Genomic DNA, 27,602 nt, shown 5'->3' with positions numbered 1-27,602 from the left:
CTATCTCTTACTTGAGATAAAAATCGTAACTATCGCTGACTTTTCTGTCCCAATAAACTTATCCTCGGTAACTCACCTTATCCGTGCACGCTGTCTGTCAATGGGACGACGTATAGCTTACCAGCGATATAAAGTGTGTATGGAAATTGTAATTCACGCGTCCCAATATATTGACAGCTAATTACTGACAGTAGAAGGTAGTAATTTATCGATATATCTATAGTATATTGGGAACGGCGGTTAGGCAGTCGCGCCTCTTATTACGTAGTATTTACATCCTCTTTGGACAAATCGTGCAGAATCCGTGGAGAAGTGTATTTAAAGTGAAGCACAATGTTGCCTACATTTAGTTCAGCGTAAAGTTAAAAGGCGCTTACACAATACCATTTAAGTGATAGTTATGGCAGTTTTTATTGGCAGTTAGATTTATTTTTACTGCACTGTTTGTTTAATGTGTTTTTCGCAAGTCGAGAGTACGCTACGTCTGTACATTCATACGCGTAAGATTTAATAACTACTTAATGTGGTGTGAGACGATACAAATTCGTTTATTGCTATTTATCAAGTACGTTATTAATGCGTTGGTATTTTTAAATCTTAATTTAAGTTACATTAAAATCCAATAACATATTTATTTTATCGAAAAGGAGGACAATCGGATGTAGGTACGGGTCAACTGGTGTTAAGTGATGACCGCCGCCCACATTTTCTTACCAGAGGAATTACGGTGCGGCCTTTATGGAAGGTGTACGCGCTTATTTTGAAGGTTATTTATAAAAAATAAAATATTAACCTTATTAAACAGAAAATTTTTGAAAATAAGAAGTTGTGTTGACTTTATCTATACTAATATATAAAGCTGCAGTGTTTGTTTGTTTGAACGCGCTAATCTCTGGTACTACTGCTCCGATTTGAATGATTCTTTCAGTGTTGGGTAGTCCATTTATCGAGGAAGGCTATAGGCTATTTTTTTTTCAAAATTAGGGATCCGTAATAAAATTGATATTTTGTAACACAAGGTGTAAAATCGAAAACCTATTTTTGCGTGCGCTGCTAAAAACTATTGACAATAGAACAAAATGATGTACAGGCTATAATATAGGCAATATTTTATTACTTATAAAACTATCGCGTGAATTATACTTTATATGGCAAAACAACGTTTGCCGGGTCAGCTAGTTTCGGATAAATCCTGTGGTGTAACGAGTTTTTAAATTTTTTGTTGAAGTAATTATAATGCATTATACGGCGCCTATTTCTGCCGTGAAGCAGTTGATAATGTGTAAACATTACTAGGTATGTTTCGGTCTGAAGGGCGCCGTAGCTAGTGAGATTACTGGGCAAATGAGACTTAACATCTTATGTCTCAAGGTGACTCGCGCAATTGTAGTGCCGCTAAGAATTTTTGGGTTTTTCAAGAATCCTGAGAGGATCAGCTGAGCTGTCCTGCTCGTGTCGACCCATATTTTCGTAAAAAAAAAATCTTCAAAGTAGATAAAAGAATTGAAGTATTGTATATTTTACTTAGTACCTACTTAGGAAATAAATTCAATAATATAATGGGTTTCAACATCTAATGTTAGTTAAAAGATATATTTTTAATGGTTGAAGTTTCATTAAAAAACGTTCTATTAAGTACTTATTTTATATGCGAGGGTAACCTATCATTCGAATTTTAAAATCTATCAATAAATATCAAAGCTGGAATGGTTGTTGTCGATACGTCCCGAAACTATTGATTAGTTTGTGATGAAACTTTGATTAGCTTTACTGGGGCTGTAATTTGAAATGGCGTCGGTTCCTAGCCGATAAAAATCTATAATTTTTTTTTTAGTGTTGCAAGGTATACCGAGTTCAGCTAGTATAACTAACATAAATATTTAAAATCATTGACGATCAAGACATCTCTGATCGGCTTGATTTTTGCGGGTCTGCATCTTCTACTGTTTGCCTTAAATATCCCTTGAATACCGGGCGATTTTGGCGTGCGAATTTCAAGTCAATCGTCTTACCCGGTATTTCGTGCGTGTTACTAAATTAAGACACACGTACACGTGTTACTCGGTACGCAAAGAGATATATGAAATTAATGACTTATTTCTCATGCGATTGCCCGGGCTGCCAGGCCGGCTAGATAACTGGTTTTGTTTGCTTATAATCCAATTCACTAGAGACAATTATCTCCTGACTTTATTATTGTTTTGTATAACTTACTCTCCTAACACAGATTATCTAAATCGACCAGGAGAGTATTCATATATGATTGTAAATGACTGTGTACAAATAAAGAAAGTTTGAATTTGAATTTTTTGAATTTATTCACGTCAATATATAATCGAAACATCCAGCAGCTGATTTTGACAGATTATATAACGTTAAAATGCGTAATTCCATCTTCATTAAGTTTGATGTTTGGCATTTCATAACTGCGAATTTCACAAAAAAAATTTAACCTCACAAAGCAACTGCCATCTGCTGTGGTATCAGAAACGATCCAATACAGAGCCTTCGTCTAGTTCAATTTCCATCACAAAAGCCTTTAACGTATCTCTTGAGTTCTTGTTTTACCAAGTTTCACAATTTGCTTGTATTAATCTTTTCATCAGTCACTTGCCCGCTTCTCCCCTCTATTATAAAAAAAAACAAGTTAAATAAGAATATCATAAGAATCCCATTAGTTATCATCTCGTATAATATTTCCATTATTAGTAGATAATATTAACACATTTGTAATTATGCTGTCACTCAATTGTATACTTTTTTGTGCTTTATTTAATGTTCATATTTCAATATAACTTATAATCTGAAGATTAATTTTGCTTGTTGTATATTAAGTAGATCAAAATATATTTGTAGTTTAAATATGCGGTATTTGCGTAGAATAACAATGAAGGCAGGTCGAAGGTTTAATCAAGAAATACAGGGTCATAAAACGATGAGAGGAAATCTAATCACGTGCAAACACCGCCGGTAATTAATATCATTGTAACGTGCTCTATTTGATAAATAGCCGTATTTACTTTAGGAAAACACACGGAAATTTCATTAATTTTCATTAAATTGCTAATTTTATAAGTGTTAATTTACTTCTAAATAATGGTAGTAACATTATAAGACTGTACATTAAAATAATTAAATCAATTATGATTAAATTAAATTCATCGCTCCAAACAATATATCTAATTATTATCTTTACATATATTTTTACTAGCTGACTCGACAAACATTGTTCTGTAAAAAATATTTGTAAAAAAATATTTAATAGGAATTTGCCATTAATATTTCAAAACATCAAGAAGTACTTCGTAAAAAATGTTCCCTGTTGTTATAATGAAATTGTTTCACAGTGGAACTGTCAAACCGTGCGTCACTAAATTCTATTATAGAAAATATGTCCATACAATAAAAATATTGAAAATAAAAATAATTATGGGTCCCAAATCGAAATAAAACCTATCCTATCTCTCAAGTTGGACTAAACTGCACTCCATGAAGTAAACCCCATTAAAATCCGTTCATTAGTTTAGGAGTCCATCTCGGACAAACAACGTGTCACTTAATTGATATATATTAAGATATGGAAAAATAAAGTTTACCAGGACAGCTTGTTAAGTGATATTACGAATATAAATACTATGAAAATAACTAAAGTTAACTCGTCGCCGTATCTATATCAGCTATTTATCTAATCTTTTTAATCGCGTATGCTGCGGAACTAAGTCTATTACTCCACCGGTTTTATGCATACAGGCTACAGTTTTGACAGGTAGTACGGTGCATTTTATATATTTCGTTTTCTTGCTATATAACATTAGGTTATTAGCGCTAATCCAGACACACGATGTCATAGAATATAGTTTACTTCGCCATACATTACTTCGTTTCTTTTCCCTTTAAATATCAGTGAAATGTCATCCGCAAACAACCTACCTCCTGTTTTTTTTCTGTAAGGCTTCTTTTTAAAGAAAATAAGGACCGAGACGAGCAGGACGTTCAGCTGATGGTATTGCAGTGCCGCTCAGGATTCTTGAGATATCCAAATATTCTGAGCGGCACTACAATTGCGTTGTATGTTAAGTCTCGCTTGCACATATTTTCTCTAGCTATGGCGCCTTTCATACCGAAACACATTTATCATTACGCATTACTGCTTCACGGCAGAAATAGACGCCGTTGTGGTACCCATAATTTCGCCGGCTGTGCAAAGGAGCCTCCCAAATTCAGATCGAAACACAGTAATGCTCACACATTACTGTTTCACGGCAGAAAAAGACGCCATTGTGATACCCATAATCTAGCCGGCATCCTGTCCAAAGAAGCCTCCCAATGGTGAAAAGGCTTAGGAAGTTCTATTAAATAATAAAATGTTTTAGCAAACAAATTAGCAGATCATTGCTAACTCTTTTTAAAAACAGTGTAGCTGTTAAAAAAATTGGACCAAACTTCAATCTTAATAATAAATTTTGTAGGTAAAATGATTATAAGGTTCTTGTTAATTAATATGAACGTTTATGATAATTCAAAACAGATAACCACGATTCGGAAACCAATACTCGTTATTCTAACAAAGATCTCCTCAAAAATTCAGAGTGTGACTCCGGGATGTGTCCAATAAATCAGTTTTACAACATTCCCGTGTCATTTCAGTCGTCGAACGGCATAAAATGATAATTTTATTGCGCTCCCCTTCCGTCTTTCAGTTTACGACAATTGTGAAATGTATCGACAGTTTCGATGTCACCTCCAAGGTGGACCACTCCATCATTTTATAAACAATCCCATATTCCTGAACGTATAGAATTCAAAATAACCAAGCAACAAATATTAACATATGCCAGAGAGTTTTAAGGCAACATATGGCGCTTTCCTTGTCCCATTTTCCCCTGAAATAGCATTTCACTTCGAAGCTCATCAATCCTTCAACTTACTTCAGATTAAAAAAGATAATAGTGTGTTTAGTAATTTATAACCTCAACATGGTATTAATTTTAAGTTTTATTTTGTTTGGCTTACGTTTTGATTTCGCTGGCTTTAAAATTGTTTTTGCATCGGAAATAGTACCTAGTAGGTTCCTATTTGTTACAATTCGTAGTACTAACATCACATCTTTACCTAATATTATTAATAAAATTATCTATAATAGCCATACAGTTATCATTAGTGTTGGTATACATGTAATACCTACCTAAACATTTAGCTGAATACAAACGCTAATTAATGACAAATAAAATTTAAAAAATACACGTGAATCAGTCCGATACATGAGTGGAACTGAATGAATGACAGTTACTTATAGCACTAAAATATTAAAATTTGTACATAAAAGTTATGGTAGCAGGTATACCTAAAATTGTAGCAGATATTATAACTTGACATAAGGCAAAAAAAAATATAGGTACAACACTAGGTCAACTTAGCATTTAAAAAGCCAGGTAGATTACAATTAATGATAATAGTTAGAATAATATGTCACTACTTAAGTTATTAATTAAATTAATAAAAATAGTTTAAAATAACGTTTAATAAGTTCTTAATTTAAAATGAACAACAATTCCTGCCTTATCGACGATAGAAGAAAAAATTATATAAATTAACAAAAATCTTATTTTGCAAATTGATAAATGGAATATTTTTAACAAATTAATGTATTCTCATCGGTCATCGATAAATCTACGAAGTTTGAACGAAATCTGGTTGTTATAAATAACCAGATTAGATAGTGGGTCAAAATCGCGCCCAAATGAGTCGGTTACAAACAAACATACATATAGGTGAAGCTAATAAAAATAGTGAACATTTTGTAAGACTTAAAAAGAAATAATATTACAAATATATATATTACCTGTATTTGAGTGTATTTTACGTAAATGTATAAGATGATAGAGACATAAACGTTAGGTGGCACATTAGGGACCGTAATGGGGTCTTCATACATCTATGTAACAGACGCTCATTAGCAGATTGGACGTGACGGTCCATCTAATGACCCCGGGAGATGGCAGACTAGGTAATTACATGAGGGTTCCGTACATAGATACTCTATTACACGCTGGACTACTGTTTTACTTAATTATAATATATATAAAACATATATAAACAAGTTGTTATTTTTTAAAGCGATAATCCTCACTGGGATTGAGAAGTCGCGGGTTCGAGTCCTGCATCGTTCATAAATTTTGCTTTCAAATTTAATTTGTGTATATTTATATATGTTTCTCTCAATTACTAGACCATTTTTTATTTAAGTAGGTAACAAGCAGTCCCCCTGAAAACGAGATCAGGTTACCTAAAATAACAATAAAAATGTAGCTTTTACGGAAAAATCAAATGTAAAAAGTTACAATTACACGTATCCTTTTTATAAGTCTTTTATTTAAGGTAAACAAAAAAAATATCACAAATTAGTTTGTGTTAAAACATTCATTGCTGTTATATAGTTAGGTATTTAAGTAAGCACTATTGTGAATTTGGAATTATTATCTATTAAGTACTTATTATAAAAATAATCAAGAACCATAAATTTCAGCTACATATTTCGCTATTATGGTTTGTTGAAAGAGTAAAAAGCCATTTCTGCATCTTTTGTTGGTCCGAGGTGGCTTGCAATCAAGTTAGTCAAGACAAAATAATATCCTTAAACTTTTTATCAGTAAGTAAGGTTGACAACTTATTCTAGAAGAAGTTAGGATTAGGTACACAGTTAGGATGACAGATCTTCAGAGAGAGTAAATTAAGAGCACAGTATACACAAAGAACTTAAAATTAGTAGAAACATTAATTTTATCACGCAGATATTTTTTTTACATACCTAAGTACCTAGTAATCATTTATATTAACATCATAACTCAAACTTATTATATTAACCTCTATCTAACCTCAATACTCTTTAAAACATTACAGTTGCACTATTTCAGTAACAAAAATACAAACCAAAATTCAGTTTTATTTAAGTTGAATTTGAATACACAAGCGCTCCGACTCAGCATTGTAAAGCTCACGCACACATAAGAACACCACCGGTTCCTTTGTTTGTGTGTGTACGAATAACCGTGGGTCGGACGTGAGCGAACGTCACAAAATGGCCGCCGTAAAAACAAGTGAAGAGTGAGTTACGGTCGGGCGCGGTACGCCCGGGGGCCGAGGGGGTGAAGGGGCGAGGGAGACTTGCCCCCACCAATAGCTGCGCTGAGTGAGCACGCCACGTCTCCCGCCAACTCTGCTCTTTCTTTTATGACCGTTGTTTTCCTCTAGCGCACTTTTTCCTGATTTTTTGCGGGGAATGTTTTGTTTGCTTAGTACTACAATGTGTTTTAGTACTCTCCTTTGTCTTCTACAAAATTTGTCATGAAATATGAGGTTTATTCACCTGCGGTCTGAATATAAAACTTCGTATTGAAGTAAATACTTGATTAGGTACATAATATGTAATTATTGTATACCTACCTATACAATAATTACATATTATGTACCTAATTAGGAAAACAATAATGTAGAGTATGTATCATACTGTATGATATTGTTACTTTCTTACAAGTAAATATTTTATGTAGACATTCGAGTAGGAAGATAGGTACCAATGTCTTCATAGAAAAACATGAGAAATCTTAGTAAGGTAAGGTAGGTCCATACAAAATAATTGCTAGAGTTATAAACTTTTAGTTAAGTTTTATCTTACCACATAAACGTTTTTTAACAAGATTTCTTTTGAATATCGCAATACATCTGTTTTTGTAAATTTTCTAGAATTATGTTGATAAAGCACTTACTTGTCTTACTTACTGCAATAAAAAAGGTAGTAGGCAAAACAAGTTTATGTTTGCTAATTTGTTTGAATATTTTCTTAGAATAGATTTATTCTTGAATATTTTTTTTTAAATACAATAACACCTAAGTAGACCTGTGCGGCAGTTTTTCCGTTTTACAAAATAATACCTAAGGCAAAATTTAAAGTAAGTTTGGTCGACTTGTATCTACCTATCCTCTATATTTTTACTATAACTTAAAAAAAATCACAATTAAAAAAATATTGCGTACGTAAATACCTTTGGGTGGTTTTGCTCACTTATTCACTTTTTTTACATCACCTATCTCCTTTTCCTGGAATTGGGAACTATAGAATTAAGTTCCTTGCGCGTGATGACGATATGACACGAGTAGATACTTTCAGGAGAATGTTGGCACCGGTGATCACTTAACAACGAGTGACCCGGACGTTTGACCCCCTTTTCCATTGTGAAATGTGTGAAATAGTGAAATGGATTACCAGACGATTAATCTTCTTTGATTAACGCGAATGTTACATCTAATATATAAAATCCTCGTGTCATGGTGTTAAACTTTGAACTCCTCCGAAATTGAAATTTTGAGTGCATATTGGGTAGGTCTGAGAACCGGACAACATCTATTTTTCATCCCCCTAAATGTTAAAATTCCACACGAAATTTATTTTTTTAATTTGTTTGATTATGATTCAGCATTAAAAAATACACACATCTTCAAATTTTCACCTATCTACGATCAACAGTTACTTTTGTATCGCGATTTTAATATCGGCAATACAACGTTTGCTGGGTTAGCTAGTAGGTATTTAAATAAAATACTTTTTAAAAGATTAAAACGCGTGCAATTTTCACTGTGTTTTTTTTATATTAGTTTTTGCATAAAAGTTTCATTTTTATTATTATTTTATTCAACCCAATGCTTAGTGATCTTTTCTTAGCATGTATAAAGGGGGAATTAACATTTTTAAAAACAGTAACACTCGTTTTTTTCCTTTAAGATGTATTTTATTTCAGCACGGCTAATCCCAACGTTCACCTACTATTTCAATATATTTTGAATATATGCCTTTGAATTGGTAATCTGTTAATAGTATCATAAAAACATGCTAAATACTTAGGTATGCATTTAGAATAACCAATTATTTTCCTGGTCAATGCAGATAGACTTTTAATTTTTATTTATTTTAGATATTTTACAGGAGGAATGTACTTATTTAAGAAACAAAACTACTAATAAGTTAATATAGATAATTCTAATATAAAAGCATCAACGAAAAACTCATAGACAACAATAAATTGGACAAAGTTATTTAGTACACAAAACTCATCAGAAAAGTTGCCAGAGTAATAATTTACCCAGAGAGAAGCAAGCGTCTTAACGTTGTAATATCCTCTACTGACATATTTATTGTTTCCAAGGGGCGGAGGATTCTTCCTTGAAGGGGACCCTCGTAATATATACGGACATTCGTTTTATACAACACGAGATGTTTACAAAATACACTTCAAATGAATCTATCCGAGACCTTATCATTAAATCTAAGAAATATTAAGACGTAAGCTATCATTTTGTTTTAATATCATTCCCGTAATTTATTGATCTTATTTTTAAAATGCCGATTCTTGGAGTTGTTAGAACTATCGGAGATAAATCTTTTTTTTTTGGTGAACACAGCCATTTTGTTTTTCTAACTTGTATATAAATATATTCACTAAATACGAAGTACTGGATACATTTTTTTAACAACCTTTATATGGCCAGCATGAGATTTGCGGACTACTTCTATTTTAAATCGTAGGTAGGTTCCTTTTTGTAAGATTCAGAAATAGTAGCCGAATCGTGAATGCCGGATTTTGCAGTTGCAAACGGTTTTTAATTGATATTTACTTATGAAACATTATATATTTTTTCAATTTACACAAGAATCACACATTGTTATAGGTACTTTTCGACCTCAGTCGATCATGTTGCCTGTAACAGGGGAGGGCAACCGGTGCTGCAGCCCCGGGGCCTCCATATAAGACGGACCTCCACAAAAGAGGCTTAAGAAAAAAAAATCAAATTCAGACTAGTAAACACCAGCAAACAACCTTTTCTTGGCTTCATAATAAATTATTTATTCGACTGATTTTTTTTAATTTTATTTGGAAAATAATTTGGGGCCAGGGGGTCTCCATTACTTTGTTACCCCGAGGCCTCCAGATCTCTAAATCCGGCATTACCTATAATGTCAAACAAAACACCGCGATAAATGATTAAAGTTACTTTGAATTTTTGATAGTACAGTTACCTTTTTAAAAGTATTATACCACGCGAGGTTTCTTTTTCACAGGATTCCGACTAGATGTAAGTATATCACAGCGGCGTCTTTTCTGCTGTGAAGCAGTAATGATTGAGTGATGAATAATATTATCAGTTTTGGTTTTAAGGGCGAAGAGAGCGATATTACTGGCACAATAAACAAACAAAAAACGAGTGTGCTTTAGACCACTAGACTGAGGCAAAACAAAATATTAGTAATTTATAAAATTGTTCAGGAACGAAATGAAATTACGAAATTATCAAGAAATCGCCGTTCGTTCGTATCGCTCTCATCACCCGTACACCAGCTTAACCGCCAAGTCAAGCGTATGGAAAGAAGTTTTACTTCAAAAAGTATTTTCTCAGTCCCCAATTGAAGGTATCATTTAAGGTAGATACAACTAGTTAGATCCAGAATTGAGTGCTAAATATATTATCATAATCGATAACATGACGCCCAATATATCTTATTATAAAATATAATCTCGTAACATAAAATAGAAGCTTAATAAAGACGTAAAAATAATAATGAGTTACAAAGTGGTTGGTATTTGGTATTGGACGGTATTTCTGTCGAAGCTCGCGTCTACTCTCTGCATGGTTAGGGTGTGTTTATACAGGCGTCTGTCAGCTGCGATGTAAAATTAAAAACCGGACGAGATCAGTAGGGCTACACTCTCGTCTTAACTTTGTTAACTTTATATAATTCATTGTACGTTTAACTAACTACCCGATTATGTAATATATAGATAGTGTTATTATCTCTGGATCAAACGAAGATGACGTAACATCATCGCTTTGTTACGGTGTGTAACACAAGCATCACTAGGGTGTTATTTTTTTATGAAGGGACGAGACGAGCAGGACGTTCAGCTGATGGTAATTGATACGCCCGTGTCCATTACAATGCAGTGCTGCTCAAAATTCTTTAAGAGCCCATAAAATTCTTAGCGGCACTACGTCATCATGACACATTTTTCCCAGTAATTTCACTAGCTACGGTGCCCTTCAGACCTAAACATAATAATGCTTGCACATTACTGCTTCACGGCAGAAAAAGGCGCTGTTGTGGTACCCATAATCTAGCTGGCATCCGGTGCAAAGGAGCCTCCCACTGTAAAACCAAAGGAATCACAAGAGCGTCGCCGAACTTATAAAGCGTCGAACAAACGTACATGCAAATTCATAAACTGAAAATGGAATTAAATCAAAATTCGAAAAGTTACTGTTGCTTGACAGCCCTGAAAAGCTTACCATTTGCTTTGGGCCACAAGCTCGGGTCGACGACCGAACACGACCGCCCGAGCTTTCAGAAATAATCGCAATATCTTGCGTATGTGCCCGGCTTTACTTTTAACAGAAATTTATGGGACTTCTACCTTATTAGATTGCTTTGTAAAACATTAATTATATTGTCAAGATACTCTTAATTTGCTTTATAAAGCAGTATAGTCCGTATATTATTGTGTTATACGGCTTAAGTACCTCCCGATGTTATATCTTTTCTAAATTATATTGCTTTAAAATGTAGATTTATTAAAGGTCTGATAAAGATGTTATTTTTCTTATCTTTTGTATAAACGGAATTATATATCTTGAAGAAAACATACGACACTGAAACAAACTCTACAATATGTAAATCTGAAACTTATAAGTAAAAAAAATCTGTGCTTAAGAATAGAAGACAGAAGTTTAAACTTCATTAAAATGAGTTTAACAATATGAATCTAATAGCGAGTCTAATTTAGTCACACCTCGAGCCGACTTTACTCGAATGACCGTTACATAGGCGAGAGTGACGTAGTCATTTAATTCCCTCAAAATTAAGTGCTCTGTGTGCCAAATGACACTTTTGTTTGAATAGAGAATTTAGTACCTACATTGGCACACTTCAGAACAAGTGAAATTAATTTACTAAAACTAGTAAAAAATTATCTAAAACAGTTCTATGTAACTATATAGGTACCTACTGATTTAATGCAATTTATTCCGATGCTGGCTAGATTATGGGTACCACAACGGCACCTTTTTCTGCCGTGAAGCAGTAATGTGTAAACATTACTGTGTTTCGGTCTGAAGGGCGCCATAGCTAGTGAAATTACTGGGAAAATGAGACTTAACATCTTATGTCTCAAGGTGACGAGCGCAATTGTAGCGCTGCTTATAATTTTTGGTTTTTCAAGAATCCTGTGCAGCACTGCATTGTAATGGGCAGGGCGTATCAATTACCATCAGCTGCACGTCCTGCTCGTCTCGTCCCTTATTATCATAAAAAAGACCATAATTCCTTATCTGCTCTAGGTTATTTTCCTTCAAAAGTTTAACAAAATCCATGCCAAGCCAAAGATTCGTAGGTGCTAAATTACTTAGTAGTTACTTACTAAATTGTTATAATATATTCTAACTCCTATCTACAATTATCAATTTTATCATTATAACAAATAAACTAGGTTGTTTGAAATACTGCTGTAATGTTCCACATGAATTTCGAAACTATCCTTAACCTTTACAATGCCGTATATGTTTCAGAACTACAATAGAGATATTTCGCAAACCACACGAAGCGCTCCTTGGGCACGTATATTAGTTATTTACATAGCTACTAGCCTATAAATAAATACCGGCTCACACACACGTGAGCGATAATATGACGTTGTTTTAAGTTTATTTTATTTTTATATACATGAAGCGCTGCGCTCGCGCCGACTGTAATTTCGCGGTTCTCGCGGCGCGCAGGCGCGTACGCACGCCCGACAAAATGGCGTCAATATCAACTTCATATATTAAAATAAGCAGCATGATTATTTGAAGTTATATGAATACTTGAGTGAGTCCATTAGCATTATCGGCTGTGCTTGACAGACGTTTTGAAGTGCATAAGAGTATGTTAATAACCTTTGTTTATGACTCAAGATATGACTCTATTTTAAGATGATTCAGAACTCAAGGGTGAGTGAATACTTAGTTATTAGAAACTGTTTGAGATAGTTATTTTAATGGTATATAACAAACAATAAAGTATATTGATACACGGAGTACAACAGGATAACCATTTAAAATATCTTTATATTAAGTACCTGTTCAATAAAAATTGTGAAAACTTAAGTTGCTTTATATACCCCATGTAAGCTACGGTATTATATTTTTACTTTATATAATAACCAGCTGCTTGCTAAAAAAATACTGTTTTATAGGAATTTGCCAATAATATTTCAAAACATCAAGAATTACTTCGTAAAATATGCACCCTGTTGTTAGAATGAAATTGTTTCACAGCGGAACTGTCAAACCGTGCGTCACTAAATTCTCTCATAGAAATTATGTCCATACAAAACAAATATTGAAATTAAAAATAATAATGGGTGCTAAATCGAAATAAAAACTATCCTATCTCTCAAGTTGGACCAAACTGCACTCCATGAAGTACTTCCCATTAAAATCCGTTCATTAGTTTAGGAGGCCATCGATGACAAACAACGCGTCACGTAATTTATATATATTAAAATTATACCTACCTACCTAAATGAATACATTTAGATATATAATGTTGATATGACATCAGGTGAAAATGAGAATTCAATAAAATACGTATAAAGTATTAAAAAGGCGTAAAAGGTTTTTATTTTCTCAAAATTGATTCTTTTACAATTATATTTGATGTCAGCGGTCTAAGAAAACTTGAACTGTCATTGTTATTGTTATAAAATAATTATAATCTAGTCCCAGGCTGTCGGATCACTTAGATAATCAGCCGTGGCGTAGTAGGGTTTACAACAAATATATAAATAGTAGGTTCCTATTATACAACATTATTCTAATAATTATATATTTTTATTGTAGGTACTAACATATAGCAGCCTACGTATAAATAGATAAATTTTCTCTTTCTTACTTAGGAGCCCCAAAAAAACCTAATAAGAAGGTAATAATAATAGGTAGGTATAACATAAGTAGCAATTACATATAATTTACTTTTCTGTCTGTAAAAATCCTAAGAATTTTTTTGTATTTAAATAAAATCAAGAATTCTTCTAATAAGATTATCACTTATTTAGCATAAATAAGTATATTGCTATCGATGAAGAAAGTAGCGGTTAATAAATATCTTAATATATATAAATAACGTGACACGTTGTTTGTCCGCGATGGACACCTAAATTAATGAACGGATTTAAATGGGGTTTACTTCATGGAGTGCAGTTTGGTCCAACTTGAGAGATAGGATAGTTTTTATTTCGATTTGAGACCCATAATTATTTTGTATTTTCAATATTTGTTTTGTATGGACATATTTACTATGAGAGAATTTAATGACGCACGCTTTGACAGTTCCGCTGTGAAACAATTTCATTCTAATAACAGGGTGCATATTTTACGAAGTAATTCTTGATGTTATGATATATTATTGACAAATTCATAAAAAACAGTATTTTTTTTATTATCTACAGAACAACGTCCGTCGGGTCAGCTAGTTTTATATAAATATCAATGGAATAGCATCACATTCACTTGATATACCTTCATATGTATATCATTTTAAGTTAATTATTTTTTTAACTACGATAACGAAAATGTTCACAAAATGGGACTGAAACGTTTTCCAACACATAAATCACTGATATTACTATTCGTAAACGTTACGCTGTGTGCGGGGTGAGACATAAAAGTTTCTAAAATGGACAATTTCAAACTACCCTAGCTATTGGAGTATTGAGAACAAATTTTTAAATAATTTTTTTTACTAAGAGATTTAAATGCACAAAGAATAAAGACGTTATTAAATAAGGCTTTTAATGTTAATATTAAGATTTGTATCATCACCAAATGTCAAACATTTGCTCGATAATGTAACGAATAGCTTTTATTATATCGCTTTTAATAGATATACTAATATAAATATTATTACAAACGGTCCGCTATTCCGGCATGAAATACTGAATATCTTTTATTTAAATTTTGCTTGTATATTAACGAGAGTTTGGGACAAATTATATATTTGCTGCTTAGAACATCCACACTGAAGACGTCGCGGACTGTAGCTTATACAAGATAAACGTTTTATTGGCTTATATAGAATACTTTATGCTAAAGTAACAATTTTCGGTTCTCAATCCGACTAATTGAAGTCCAATCACACCAACATAACATCATCTTACAAGATCTCATCGACATCTTACACTATGTAGGTACATAATTCAGTAAAAAAAAAATTATGTGTGTGGCGGGTATTTTGAAATTTGCATTTTTGTTGTTATACCCTAAACACATGAACGGATTTGGTCCGGCCGAATCATTGGACGGTCCGGTTCGCGTGGTTGGGCGCCTCGCACTAATTGGTCCGGTGTCGTACTCGGTATGGTCCGGACGGTAGTAATAATAATGTTGTGCGATGGAAAATGCGGCACACCATCCAATATGATCCGCTACCATACCGCGTCCGATGGTTCGGCCATCAAATCCCACCATGTTCTTAGGCTATTAGTGCGTCAAAATTTCAGTTTTTTTTCAGCAATGGGTTAATTCATTGGTTTGAATACAGAACGCTGAGAGCTGTTTTAACATCAGAGATTTATACAACTTATAATAATAACATATAATTGATATTTTAATGTTAATGTGAATTTAGTGAGAGGTAACACTTGTTTAGTAAAATATGAAAAATATTTGGCTTAGTATTAATTAAGCAATCATTAATTTATTATTGATGGCATGGGTAATAAGTTAATCCTACTATATAATATTGACAATTTAATATTCGTTACTTTGTGAGCACGATTCAAGGAAACAAATTCATTTCATTTAAGAAAAATGTCTTAGTCCCCGTGAAAACGAAATCTGAAAAGCTCTTGAAACGTCGGGTTATCTTAAATATTAACAAAATTGTAAGTTTTACGCAAAAATCTAATGTAAAAACCAAGTTACAATTACACGCGTTGTAATCCCTTAAAAAGTGTTTTATTTAAACAATTTTTAATTATAAATATAAGTATAGATATGTAGGTATATCGCGTCGTAGAAAAATTTTCAATCGGAGGACTGCATGTTAGAAGTTTAAACTCGTTTGTGATTTTTGTGACATTTAAAGAAATATTCTAGGTTTTTTTCTTATAGAAATTACTTTATCAACCAATTAATATAGTTGTAATTTTTTTTATTTATTGTTCATTTTAGTAGACCGAGATATATTCAAATTTAAATATTTTTATTGAAAAAAAAAGGATTTTATTTGGGGTTTCGTAGCTATTACGTAAGTAGGTATTGTCGAGAAGCCGATCTAATTCCTAGCAATCAGATATTATTTTTGAAGCGTTTAAAGAAAATGCAATCATATAACGATATATAGCAAAAAGATAAAAATCACTCTCTGAACGTTAAAATCTACCACTGATTCGAAAAACATAATTAATACAAGTACAACTTAAATAAAAAAAACAAACAACTTCTAATTTAAATCTAAAATTCTAATTAATCTAATTCTAGTTACAATTATTGTTCATTTTGGAATCGGTGGCCCCGCTCTCGCCTCTCTCGTTGTCGCTTTGCGCGTGCCATACAAGCACATCTCACCTACAGCTATAAATGTTACAACCCTACCTTAAGCTAACACTGGCTTAAATACTATCCTACCTATTAACAACTACCTCATTAATTAACAAAAAAATGCATCATTTTAATATTAGTAGGTACTTATAGATAGCATTTGTATGGAAATTTTAAAACGGCTTCATGTACCTAAATCAAACAAAAAATAACTTTTTCATTTCTCATACTCGGAAATTAATGTTGTTTTGATCTGATTATTGGGTGGAAAATGCTGCTTCCCTCCATATAGAGGGAAAAACTCATAAAAATTACTTCCCACCTAAGGGCCGGAATGAACTTTGAAAATAGAACTGTTGTCTGCTGTGAAGAGTATTATGTAAAAACAAACTAATTAAAAAATATGACTTTCTAAACAGCCAGTGTGAACATAGCGTAAACTTCTTTGAGCGGAATAAGCCGCAAAAATTACGCGGTGAATTCCATATTTAAAATTTAAAAAGTCGACATAAATTGTCCTAATTTGACAACTAATTTTAAATAGGTACTACTAATATTATTATATATTATAAATAAATAGTTTAGATAAACAATTACTACTTTTATCTTCCTCATATTCGAAATGAAAAGTAGAGTGTTTAACACGGGTAAAATAATTCCTACTAATTGATTCTTTCGACCCTTGGTTAACAATCTACTTTTCCTATCGCTTGAATAAAGGAAACGGTTTGAAACGTAACATTATGATCGTGACAAGCGTCTGTAACCTAAAACTGTTTAATAGTTATATATTCACGACTAAAATTCGTGAGTGCAGCACTAAACCGTCTTCGTGTAACACGTTTGACGCTATGGTATGTATATATAGAGGGTTATTTACGTGCTCCAAGGAACGGCAAAATTTTTATCGCAAGCCCGTTATCGTGGTCGATCATAAATCTGTTTTTGAATCGTGAGTCGCCATTGTTAGCTGTCTTGCTTGCAAGCACATGCCACATCCGTCAAGCGAACTACATCGTTGTTCCATTCGTTGTTAAGTCTAATTTACGATAGCATGCCCAATTGTTTACTACGTTCGGGAATTCATGGGATTTACTGTCGCATTGTGCCTAAGTATTTGCCAATGCACGTAAAATACTAGGCTAGGTTCTTAAAATGCCAGGCTTATTTATGGTTCGAGGGCGTCGGTGGCAAATGACTTCACCCCAAGATAAATAGACTGAAATACGGCCGCGAAATAAGGATATAAAATTCTTACTTACCGGAAATTAGGTAATATTTTGTATGTAGGTAACCCTCAGTTCAATATTTCCTTCATTGGTATTCAGTAGGTTGTTTGCAACCGTAGACAACAATCCAAATTGAAAACAATTAATTTTAACACAATTAAATTATTAACGGCCTTTTAGAAACGTGTACAGCACCTCACCTCTCAAAATGGCTGGTAACCTGTGTTTTCTCTGGTGTTGTAAGAGAATTTAGGCGGTGGTGATCACTTTTTTATGAAAATCAGGGACGCAACGAGCAGGACGTTCAGCTGATGGTAATTGATACACCCTTCCCATTACAATGCAGTGCCACTGAGGATTATTGAAAATCCCCAAAAATTCTGAGGTGACGCACTACAACTGCGTCACCTTGAGACATAAGATGTCAAGTCTCATTTGCCCAGTTCTTTCACTAGCTACGGCGCACTTCAGACCGAAATACTGTAATAATGCTTACACATTAGACATCACGGCAGAAATAGGCGCCGTTGTGGTACCCATAATCTAGGCGTCATCCGGTACAAAGGAGTCTCCCACTTAATGTCAGGTGACCCGTAAGCTCGTTTGACCTCCTCTTCCAAAAATAAAAATAATATAAAAATAAAAACAATATTATGCCATTATACCATACAGATACTAGAAGGATATAATATAGAATTAAGTAAGTTTCAAAGAAACAAAATATCTATACTGCGATAGAAATGACTGTTCAATATTGTATATTTTTATTGAAAAGAGCGCAAAAAAAGAATCCTGGGAGAGTTTCTTGCGCCGCTTCTTCTCTCTCAGAGCGCCATTTGTTTCCGAAGCGGTAGTAGTATCTAGTAGTTATTAGAAATGACATCAAAAAGAATTCTAAAGGAATCAATTTTGAGAAAATAAATGCCTTGTATGCCTTTACTACCATGCAATATTAACTCTAAAAAGTTTAATCATTAGGTACCACTGTAAAGTTGAAAAAGTAAATTTACATTACTATATAAATTCATACGAAATATGTGGGAAATGTAAAAAGGTTCATTAAATACAATAAAAGCTATAATTGTTGCTTCCAATCAAGCGAAGTACCTACACATTTATGTCTCAATATTCGTCAAAGAATGTGAATAAAACATGATTCGCGGATAATGAAACCGTGAAGATACTCATAACACTGAAGATGTATTAATTGTGAAGTTTATAGGCAACGTCAATAAGTATTTATTGCTTTCCCAGCGAGACTCAATTACGAGGGATAATTCGTCTGATGAGGCGATTGCGTGAAAATAGCTTTCATCTAAGTAAGTTTATTTTTCTTAATTGGATAGCTTATTTTATTTATTTATCTCTTTGTATGGATCTCCAAGAGTTAATATATTAACTAACAACGAATACATGCCTAACAACTATTTAAACTTGTATGTATTATCAATTATAGGAGAACAAGAGTTTATAATAACATTATATATAATTTGCCTATTAAATCGCTAACAATTACTTAACTATCACAAAAATAAACATAATAATAAATAGTAGTTAAAAAACTAAAAAACATGCTTTTTATTGAAAACTGAACGAATAATAGAGACTTTTTAGTTTGATTTATTTATAATGTTTCTTAAACTATTATTGGCATTATTAAATTAAAAATTCTCTTTGCTATTCGAAAATTTCCTAATTTTAGATAAATTGGGTAAACATAATGGCTAAAATTTAAAATTAACATCAATTCCTGCATTATAGACGATAGATGAAAATTATATAAATAAACAAAATCTTATTCTGCAAATTGAAAATATTGTCATCGGTCCTTGATAAATCTCCTAAGTTTGAAAGAAATCTGGCCGTTTAAATTGGGTCAAATTCAAGCCCAAATGAGGCGGTTACAAACAAACATACATACAGGTGAAGCTAATAAAAAGCGTGTAAAAAAGATATTAACATTGGTATAATAAAGGTATATAACACGCTTGTCTTACTAATAAGTCGCGCTAGAATATGTAACTGATGAACTATTATTCACACTAAACAATATTTTCCAGTGGGAGATTTCTCTGCAGTAGATGCCGACTTAATGACAGAACGGCGTTTTCTTTGAAAGGCGCCGTAGCTAGTAAAAATTAGTGGAATAAATAGATTTAACATCTTATATGACAAGGTAACGACACGACCTGTTCCACAGAATTTTAGCAGCATTGCATGTAATGGGAAGGGCGTAACACTTATTTATCACTTGCGTTGCGTAGAGACGTCGCTTCATTGTGTCTTCGTATTTATCACGGGGGGTGTTCCGAAGATCAGTTTCACCTTATTCCTGCCGCCGAATCCCACCTCTGCACGACACGCCACAACTTAGGGTATCATTCCAACCATCTGGATGATGTAGTGTTCCTCCACAGTGCGGTTTTCAAGGAACTTTCTTCCACGTACTGTGGAATGAGCTTACTTGTGGGACGATACGACACGGGTACCTTCAAACAAAAACGAATACACCTTTCTAAAAGGCCGGCAACAGTTCTGTCATCCCTCCGGTGTTGCAAGAGAATGTGTGTGGCGGTGATCACTTAACATCAGGTGACCTATACGCTCGATTGACCTCCTGTTTAATTAAAAAAAAATCTTACCATCAGACATAAATATGTACTTATATCTAGTTCATTTTTACATGAAATACGTGGTTTCTTGTTATGTAACAAAAAAATTGGCTGGGCACTTTTTGAAACGCCCGCACTTCGTGATTTTGCCGGCCATATTGTCTCGATGTCTCGGCCGACGACAAATTATATAACTTTAGATACACCAATAATTGCATTTTTATCATGAATATTCAATTTATAGAAATACATTGTCCTTATATACTAAGAAAGATATTAAATTCTTCGCTACGATCTTGACCTGTTTTATGTTAATGTTACCTACTACATTATTCATAGTATAATCATGAATTTATATAAACACGTTTTGTTAATCAGAATATCTTGCCATATGTCTAGGCCCCTATTCATTTCAACGCCAGTTCATGTCTATATTCATCGATGACTTATGTTTTTTACTTGTCGCTTATTACATTGTGTATTAGATAATTTATTGATCTAGATAGAATGTAAAAGCTGCAGCAAGCACGTCGAAAAAATAACGACAGTTAACCTCTATTTTCACGCACACTAAAACAAAGTGACTATCGCGAGAGTATGACGTTACTGTCATGCACACTAAAGTAATAAACCTGCAATGTTTGTCATTCGTTTCGAGAAACGAATGGGTCAAAAAGCAGAGCAAAGTGAGCGATGTACCCAAGTGTTGCGAAATTGAAACAGCAGTGGGTTGGCCATGTCACGCGCAAGCATGGCTCGTGGTGCATGGCATCACAAGTAGTGGGATGAGAAACGCCCGAGAGGAAGACCACAGAGGCGTTGGTACGACGATATCAAAATTCAAAAGACTGGCGGGAACAAAGTTGTTAGAAACTGCTCAAGACTGGAAAAGATGGCATAAGCTGAAGGAGGCCAACACATTAGAGGTTGAGAACGGCTAAAGAAGAAGAAGAGAAGAAGAAGAAGTTTGTCATGCGTTGCCTAATAGGAAGAGGCTCTAATTGGATGTAAAAATTGTCTAAGCTTTGTGCAACCCCCAATTTTTAATCGAATTATTTTTACAATCCATAATTTTCTGTTTTACTTTATCTGTAACGGTCTTACAGAAAATTGCTAGATAGGTATGTTACTATATAATTCAAATATTTTAAAACAAATCAACTTGTTAGTTAGTTCGTTAGAAGATATTGCGTCGAAAATTTTCAGTTACAAATTATTTCAGCAACGATAGATTTACGAGTTCACAATTGACGTGGGTATACAATAAAATGCCCGCACCCGAATTGTATGATTTATAATAGCTCAGATCTAGCACAATTAGAGTTAGCCTGCGGGTCTCTGCGGGAGTGATTTATGATGATTCACAGCAATCGTTCCCGAACCAGGATCAACTGTTTCAATTTTATAACACTTCCATCGAACGCTACGTGTGGTTGCGCCGCCATTTTGGATTGCGGTCACGATGACATTTTTAGCCAACGCCCAGATGTCTTTATTGTAAAACCGGTTCTGTTTGTAGCTTAAAGCCTAAACACATGATCGGATCTGGTACAGCCGAACCATCGGAGCGGTCTGGTAGTGAACTATATTCGATGGTATGTCACATCGCGAAAAGTTATTATTATTACCGTCCGGCCGTACCGAGTACGACGCCAGAACAATTGGTGCGTACGTCCGATAGTCCAGCCATACCAAATTCGACCATGTGTTTAGGCAATTAAAGGTATATAAGATGTATTCTTGTTTGAGCTGTGTAAGTTCCAATTAAATAGAATGTTGATAGCAAGCCTACCAAGAGCCGTAGAATTTAACTTGAAGATGCCTCATCTGAAGAACATAGTTAGAAACAAAACTCGGAACCGGTTTTAAGGATACCTATCGACAGTTAAGATCTATTTGTATCTATTATTTCGTTCGTAGCGTATAATTTAAGGTAGTTGATATGCATCCCTTAATAACCGGTTAATTTCACAAGAATCGAAACGAGACAAACGTACGTGCCAAATGGTAGACCCGTACCCTTGTTTCGTGCGGTTTTGTTTAACGAATACTAGAAAAATATCACTCGTATCGAATAAAATAAATTAAAGATTAAAAAACTTTAAAAAAAGAGGCTTTATTACAATGCGCCAGAAATAATAATAAAAATTTAGTTACTATCAACTTATAACACTACACATCTTATATGATATAAAAGCTTGTTGTAGTTAGCAAAATTGAAATATTTAAAAATCAAGTTATTTATTTTACATCTTTTGGTCTTCCGCCATTTTCTATTTAGAATTCAACGTTACGTTTTTCATGTTCTCTTACCATTGACCGGTAAAAAAAAAATAGCGCCTCCGTAGTTAAAAAAATTTCCTTCGGCTCCAAGTCTAGTATAAAAGATATGAGCTTAAAAACATTATGCTGACAATTGCAGGAATAACTTACGTTGGATTTTAAAGGCATAGTGTAGTCGTTTCAAACTTAAGGCAACCAAAAAGCAATAAACAGGATAGTAAAGGTGGCACTTACATATAGATCGACATTGATACTGTCATCGACTGCCTCCATATAAACGATAAACAAATCGTCGGCTTTCTTTCCACCCCTACATCGTGATAGTAAAACTTAACTATGAAACACGCATACACAATATAAAACTAGATATAAACGCACTCAGGAATATTATGTAAAACAATATCGTGGTCTGTATTGACAGATACCACAAGTTAATACGTAAACTCACGCAACCATTTCTCGGCAATACCAAAGTTGAACTGTCATGCAAATTTTTGGAGAAACGAAAGCGATAAAGCACTTTCATTTCCCACAAAACTCAAAATATTTAACCGAGCCATATTATGCAGATGAGTCGATTATAACACGGCCTGTGAATAGCGCAATGATTATTCTTATTGTTTTACAAACGACATTTTTTTTTCGCTACAAACCTTTTATACAAAAGCGTTTGTAAATTACCTAAGCGTATCGATAATTTATGAAAAGGTTAGGCGCGTATCCTGTCATTGTTACAGAATAACACTCTCGGTTTCAGAGTAGTGATTTGCATAACAGGGCGGGAATACAAAGATTGGACACCCTTTGAGTAATCCTTTTTCGTTTCACTTTTAAAATATTCAATTGTTGACATTACAAACGAGTAATAAATAAATCAAGTGAGAATTTATACGACATGGTCAGGCCACGTCTGGCGCGACGTGTGTACTATAGAATACATTGTTGTCTTGAAACGTTAGTAATGTCGAATATTATGAAACTTTGTATCTAAGTGAGTATCTAATTTAAGTTGGAGTATTTTAAAGTTAAAACTTCTGAAGGCACTTTTATTATTAGGAAAACAGTGAATTTTGACCTTTTTTAATAACTGGTTTTGAGCTTTTTTTAAATTAAGGTCTATGCCGTCACGCTTTTGTCGTTTAGAGAAATGCAAAAAAAATAACGTTTTTACGTAACTATAAAGTTATGGTATCAACTTTCGAATAAAAATTATAGTAATGTGAGAATTGCTGTTATTGTGAAAGTAATTTTAAAAATCAATTTGGTCTATTTCTATAAAATTAAGTGGATGTAAATAACAGTTCCTTTTGTGGCTTTGTACCTTCTCTGTACTTAATAAGATTTTGAACAAAAGGTATTATACAAGAACCTTATAAATATACAAGAAGTTATATAACCTTAATTATTTATTAATTTATTTTTACAATCACTTAAAATTACAATATTAAACTATCATCTAAAAAAAATACTTACAAGATACTTTATGTGATCCTGAGATCCAATTGAAAAAGAAAAGAAAATAGTACACAGCCTTAATGTGTGTCATTCATTTTAACAGTCGTAACCTATTATAATGGTTATGTAATATAAGTACTTTTTATTTTTATTTATTATATTTATACATATTTTCTTGTACTTTTTTTAATAAAAGTACGTGGTTGGGAAAATCCTTAACTATATATATTTTTATGACAATTAGGGACGAGACGAGCAGGACGTTCAGCTGATGGCAAGTGATACAACTGAGGTACTGCTGAGGATACATGTAAATCCCAAAAATTCTGAGCGGCACTACAATTGCGCTCGTCACCTTGAGACATAAGATGTTATGTCTTATTTACAAAGTAATTTCACTAGCTACGGCGCCCTTCAGACCGAAACACAATAATGCTTACAGGTTACACACTCTGCTTTACGGCAGAAATAGCGCCGTTGTGGTACCTATAATCTATCCAGCATCCTATGCGAAGAAACTGGTGATATAGTTTAGGAATAACAATAATTTTTAAATTTGGAGATCCATATTGAGCACAACTAACACTTGGATTTCGAAAATCAATATTCCTAGTCAGGAGTTGAAGCCGCTGATTTGGATTATGTACCTGGACTAAAGATCAAGATATGCCAAGTAATAAAATACAGCAGTTGTTCACAATTTTCTTAACTTGAGCATCTTAGAAATTGACAGTAGGGGACAAAAAATCTTGCCACGGAATATTCTTCAATAGCTGGTAACACAAAGACATAACCTAAAGAATGTTTTATGCAGTAATGAATTGTATCGGTCAAGAAAAAAAAGTGTAAATAACGCATCAATTATTTTATAATATATAAAATTTAGAGTTTATATTCTCAATTTGAACGTAGTTCCTGAAAAACGTTCCAAGCCGCAAACATTACATTTTAAGCAATTAGTGTTTAAAGTTTAATCAATATTAGTGTATTCAATACATGTGGATTGGGCTACCAAGTCATGATGTCATTTTGTGACAGTAGGGCTGCCATTTTTTGTCAGTCCGTTAGTATGAATCAAGTGACCAGTTTTGTGTTCTTAACTCAATTTCGACATGATTGTGGCTTGGAACGTTTTTCTGCAATTGCGTCCATTTATTTCAACAATGATTTATGGCACTGCGGGTTTGGACTCTTTGACATCAAAGCCTAATTATTATAATTCTTCAATAAAACATTATAGGACCAATTACTAAAAAACTATTGATGGTAAGTGGTAGATGGTGAATGGTTCAAATAAATGCCAATAACACACATCATTACACCGTATAATATTATCGTTTTACAACTTTAAGGCAATAAATAAATTGACTGCCGTTTATACATTTATTACGTTTTAAAAGTCGATGAATGTTTGAAAGGAATAATTGATTTATGTCGGTTATTAATGTTAATTTGATGCCGTGTTAAGTTATACTAATTTCGTTTGTTTGATTATGATTTGAAACAATGTAACGTAATAAAATTTAATATGTTCATTAGCACTCAATTAATTTGATGTCCTTATTCATAATGTGTTAAAAACAATTAATTAACCGAATAGGTACTCTGAGTTACATGTAACTTTTAAACAAACGATGAGAATTCGTGTTATTATTTTAATGTAATATGAAAAACCTTCTTATCGTAAATGCATCGGATTTTAATGGAATTATGAAAAAACTGAAATTACAGTTAGAAATGCTGTTATTGTTGAGTATTTGCTGTTATGGTGTTTTAGTATGAAATATATCTACTACAGATAATAGTTAAATATTTCATATAAACAATAATTGTTATAAAAATATGATAATTCGTGTCATATTTATTCAATAATATTCGCTTTTTTAGTAGGATATTTATTTTCAAAATCATGAAAGATTGTTTTGTAAAATTTATACCAGTGGAGGTATGAGACCTTTGCATAGAAAGCTGGCTAGATTATGGGTACCACAACGGCGCCTATTTCTGCCGTGAAGCAATAATGTATAAACATTACTGTTTTTAAATCTGAAGGGCGCCGTGCTAGTGAAATTACTGGGCAAATGAGACTTAACATATTATGTCTCAAGGTGACGAGCGCAATTGTAGTGCCACTCAGAATATTTGGGTTTTTCACGAATCTTGAGCGGCACTGCATTGTAATGGGTAGGGCGTATCAATTACCATCAGCTGAACGTCCTGCGCGTCTCATCAATTGTTTTCATTTAAATAAAATGTATTTACTAAGTTTCAAGTAGACATGAATGTAGCTTCTTCTTTGATTTTATCTTTGATCTGGAAAGCTGCTAGTCAAGTCTTCGTTTAGGAGTTGGCAACGCTCTTGTGATTTCTCTCGATCACAGTCCGAAATAATTGTTTACTGTAAGGTTAAAGGGCAGTTAAGTCCTCGAATGGCGACAACGCGGTAGGCCACCCACAAGATGGACCGACAATCTGGTCTGTTGACCTTAGCGAATGGAATGCGATGGATGAGAGCAGCCCAGGACCGATCGTCGTGGAAATCTTAGGGGGGGTCTTTGTCCAGCAGTTGACGTCTTCCGGCTGATGATGATGATAAGGTTAACTACCTAGCGCTTTCTCCATCTCCCATAACAATGTATTAGATTTGATTATTGTTAATCCTTAGTTATCATAAGCAAAAACTAACTACTATATATTTAGAAAATTAAGATTACACAACCTAGACCACGCACTGAACGGTGTATTAGATCGTGATAACAGTGTCTGTGAAAATTAACCATTACTTAGATCGTTAAGCTGTTAAATGATAAACGGTCATAATTGGCCCGCAATGAATTACTTCAATAGCAATTCATCACACTCATATTATGTTAATGCTCGGAGTTTTCTACAAATGTTTAGACTTACTCGTAGAACACGTGTTAATAACCAATAAAATAGTTTAGTGGTACATAAAAAGTTCGGATTTATAACGAATAACAGCTTACCGTTGCGATCGCTAGCAGCGCGACTGATTTACAATGTGATTATGATCAAGAGTTCAGGTTTCATTCACTTTTACTGTTGTTTCAGCGGTTATGGCTTCCGACTATATCACAGTCATTTGTTTTATGTGCTGTACACACACTTACTCATGTCGGAATGCGCGATAAATGTGTTTGATGCAGTGTATGAACTCATGCCGCGATAACAAATTCATGTGTCAGGTGTTCATGTTATATTTTATACATATTTTGGATTACAACCAATGATAATCCATACATAGTACCTAAAGACAAATCACGTTATATAAAAACGAAGCCGAAATTTGGAACATGTCACAAATAACACCATAATAAGTTACAACTGCTATATCTATACATTGCCGCATTTACTCCAGTTGTTTATAATATTCTGAAGG

At 33.4% G+C, this 27,602-nt stretch overlaps 1 protein-coding gene across 4 annotated transcripts in view; it reads left to right on the top strand.

The window, feature by feature from the left end:
- Positions 1-27,602, top strand: part of LOC126966867 (homeobox protein abdominal-B-like) — a 165,909-nt gene that overhangs the window by 70,611 nt on the left and 67,696 nt on the right. For 2 of the 4 annotated variants that reach the window (XM_050811144.1, XM_050811140.1), the window contains exon 1: positions 12,815-13,032. The exons of the other annotated variants lie outside the window; for them this stretch is intronic. The gene's annotated coding sequence lies outside the window, so the exon portion shown is untranslated. Of the gene's footprint in view, positions 1-12,814; positions 13,033-27,602 lie in introns of those variants that run through there. 4 annotated transcript variants of the gene reach the window in all.

This window comes from Leptidea sinapis, chromosome 11, assembly GCF_905404315.1.
Source record: "Leptidea sinapis chromosome 11, ilLepSina1.1, whole genome shotgun sequence".
Lineage (NCBI taxonomy): Eukaryota > Metazoa > Arthropoda > Insecta > Lepidoptera > Pieridae > Leptidea > Leptidea sinapis.
Note: the sequence above shows the minus strand (reverse complement) of the source record. Positions and strands in the feature narration are given on the sequence as shown.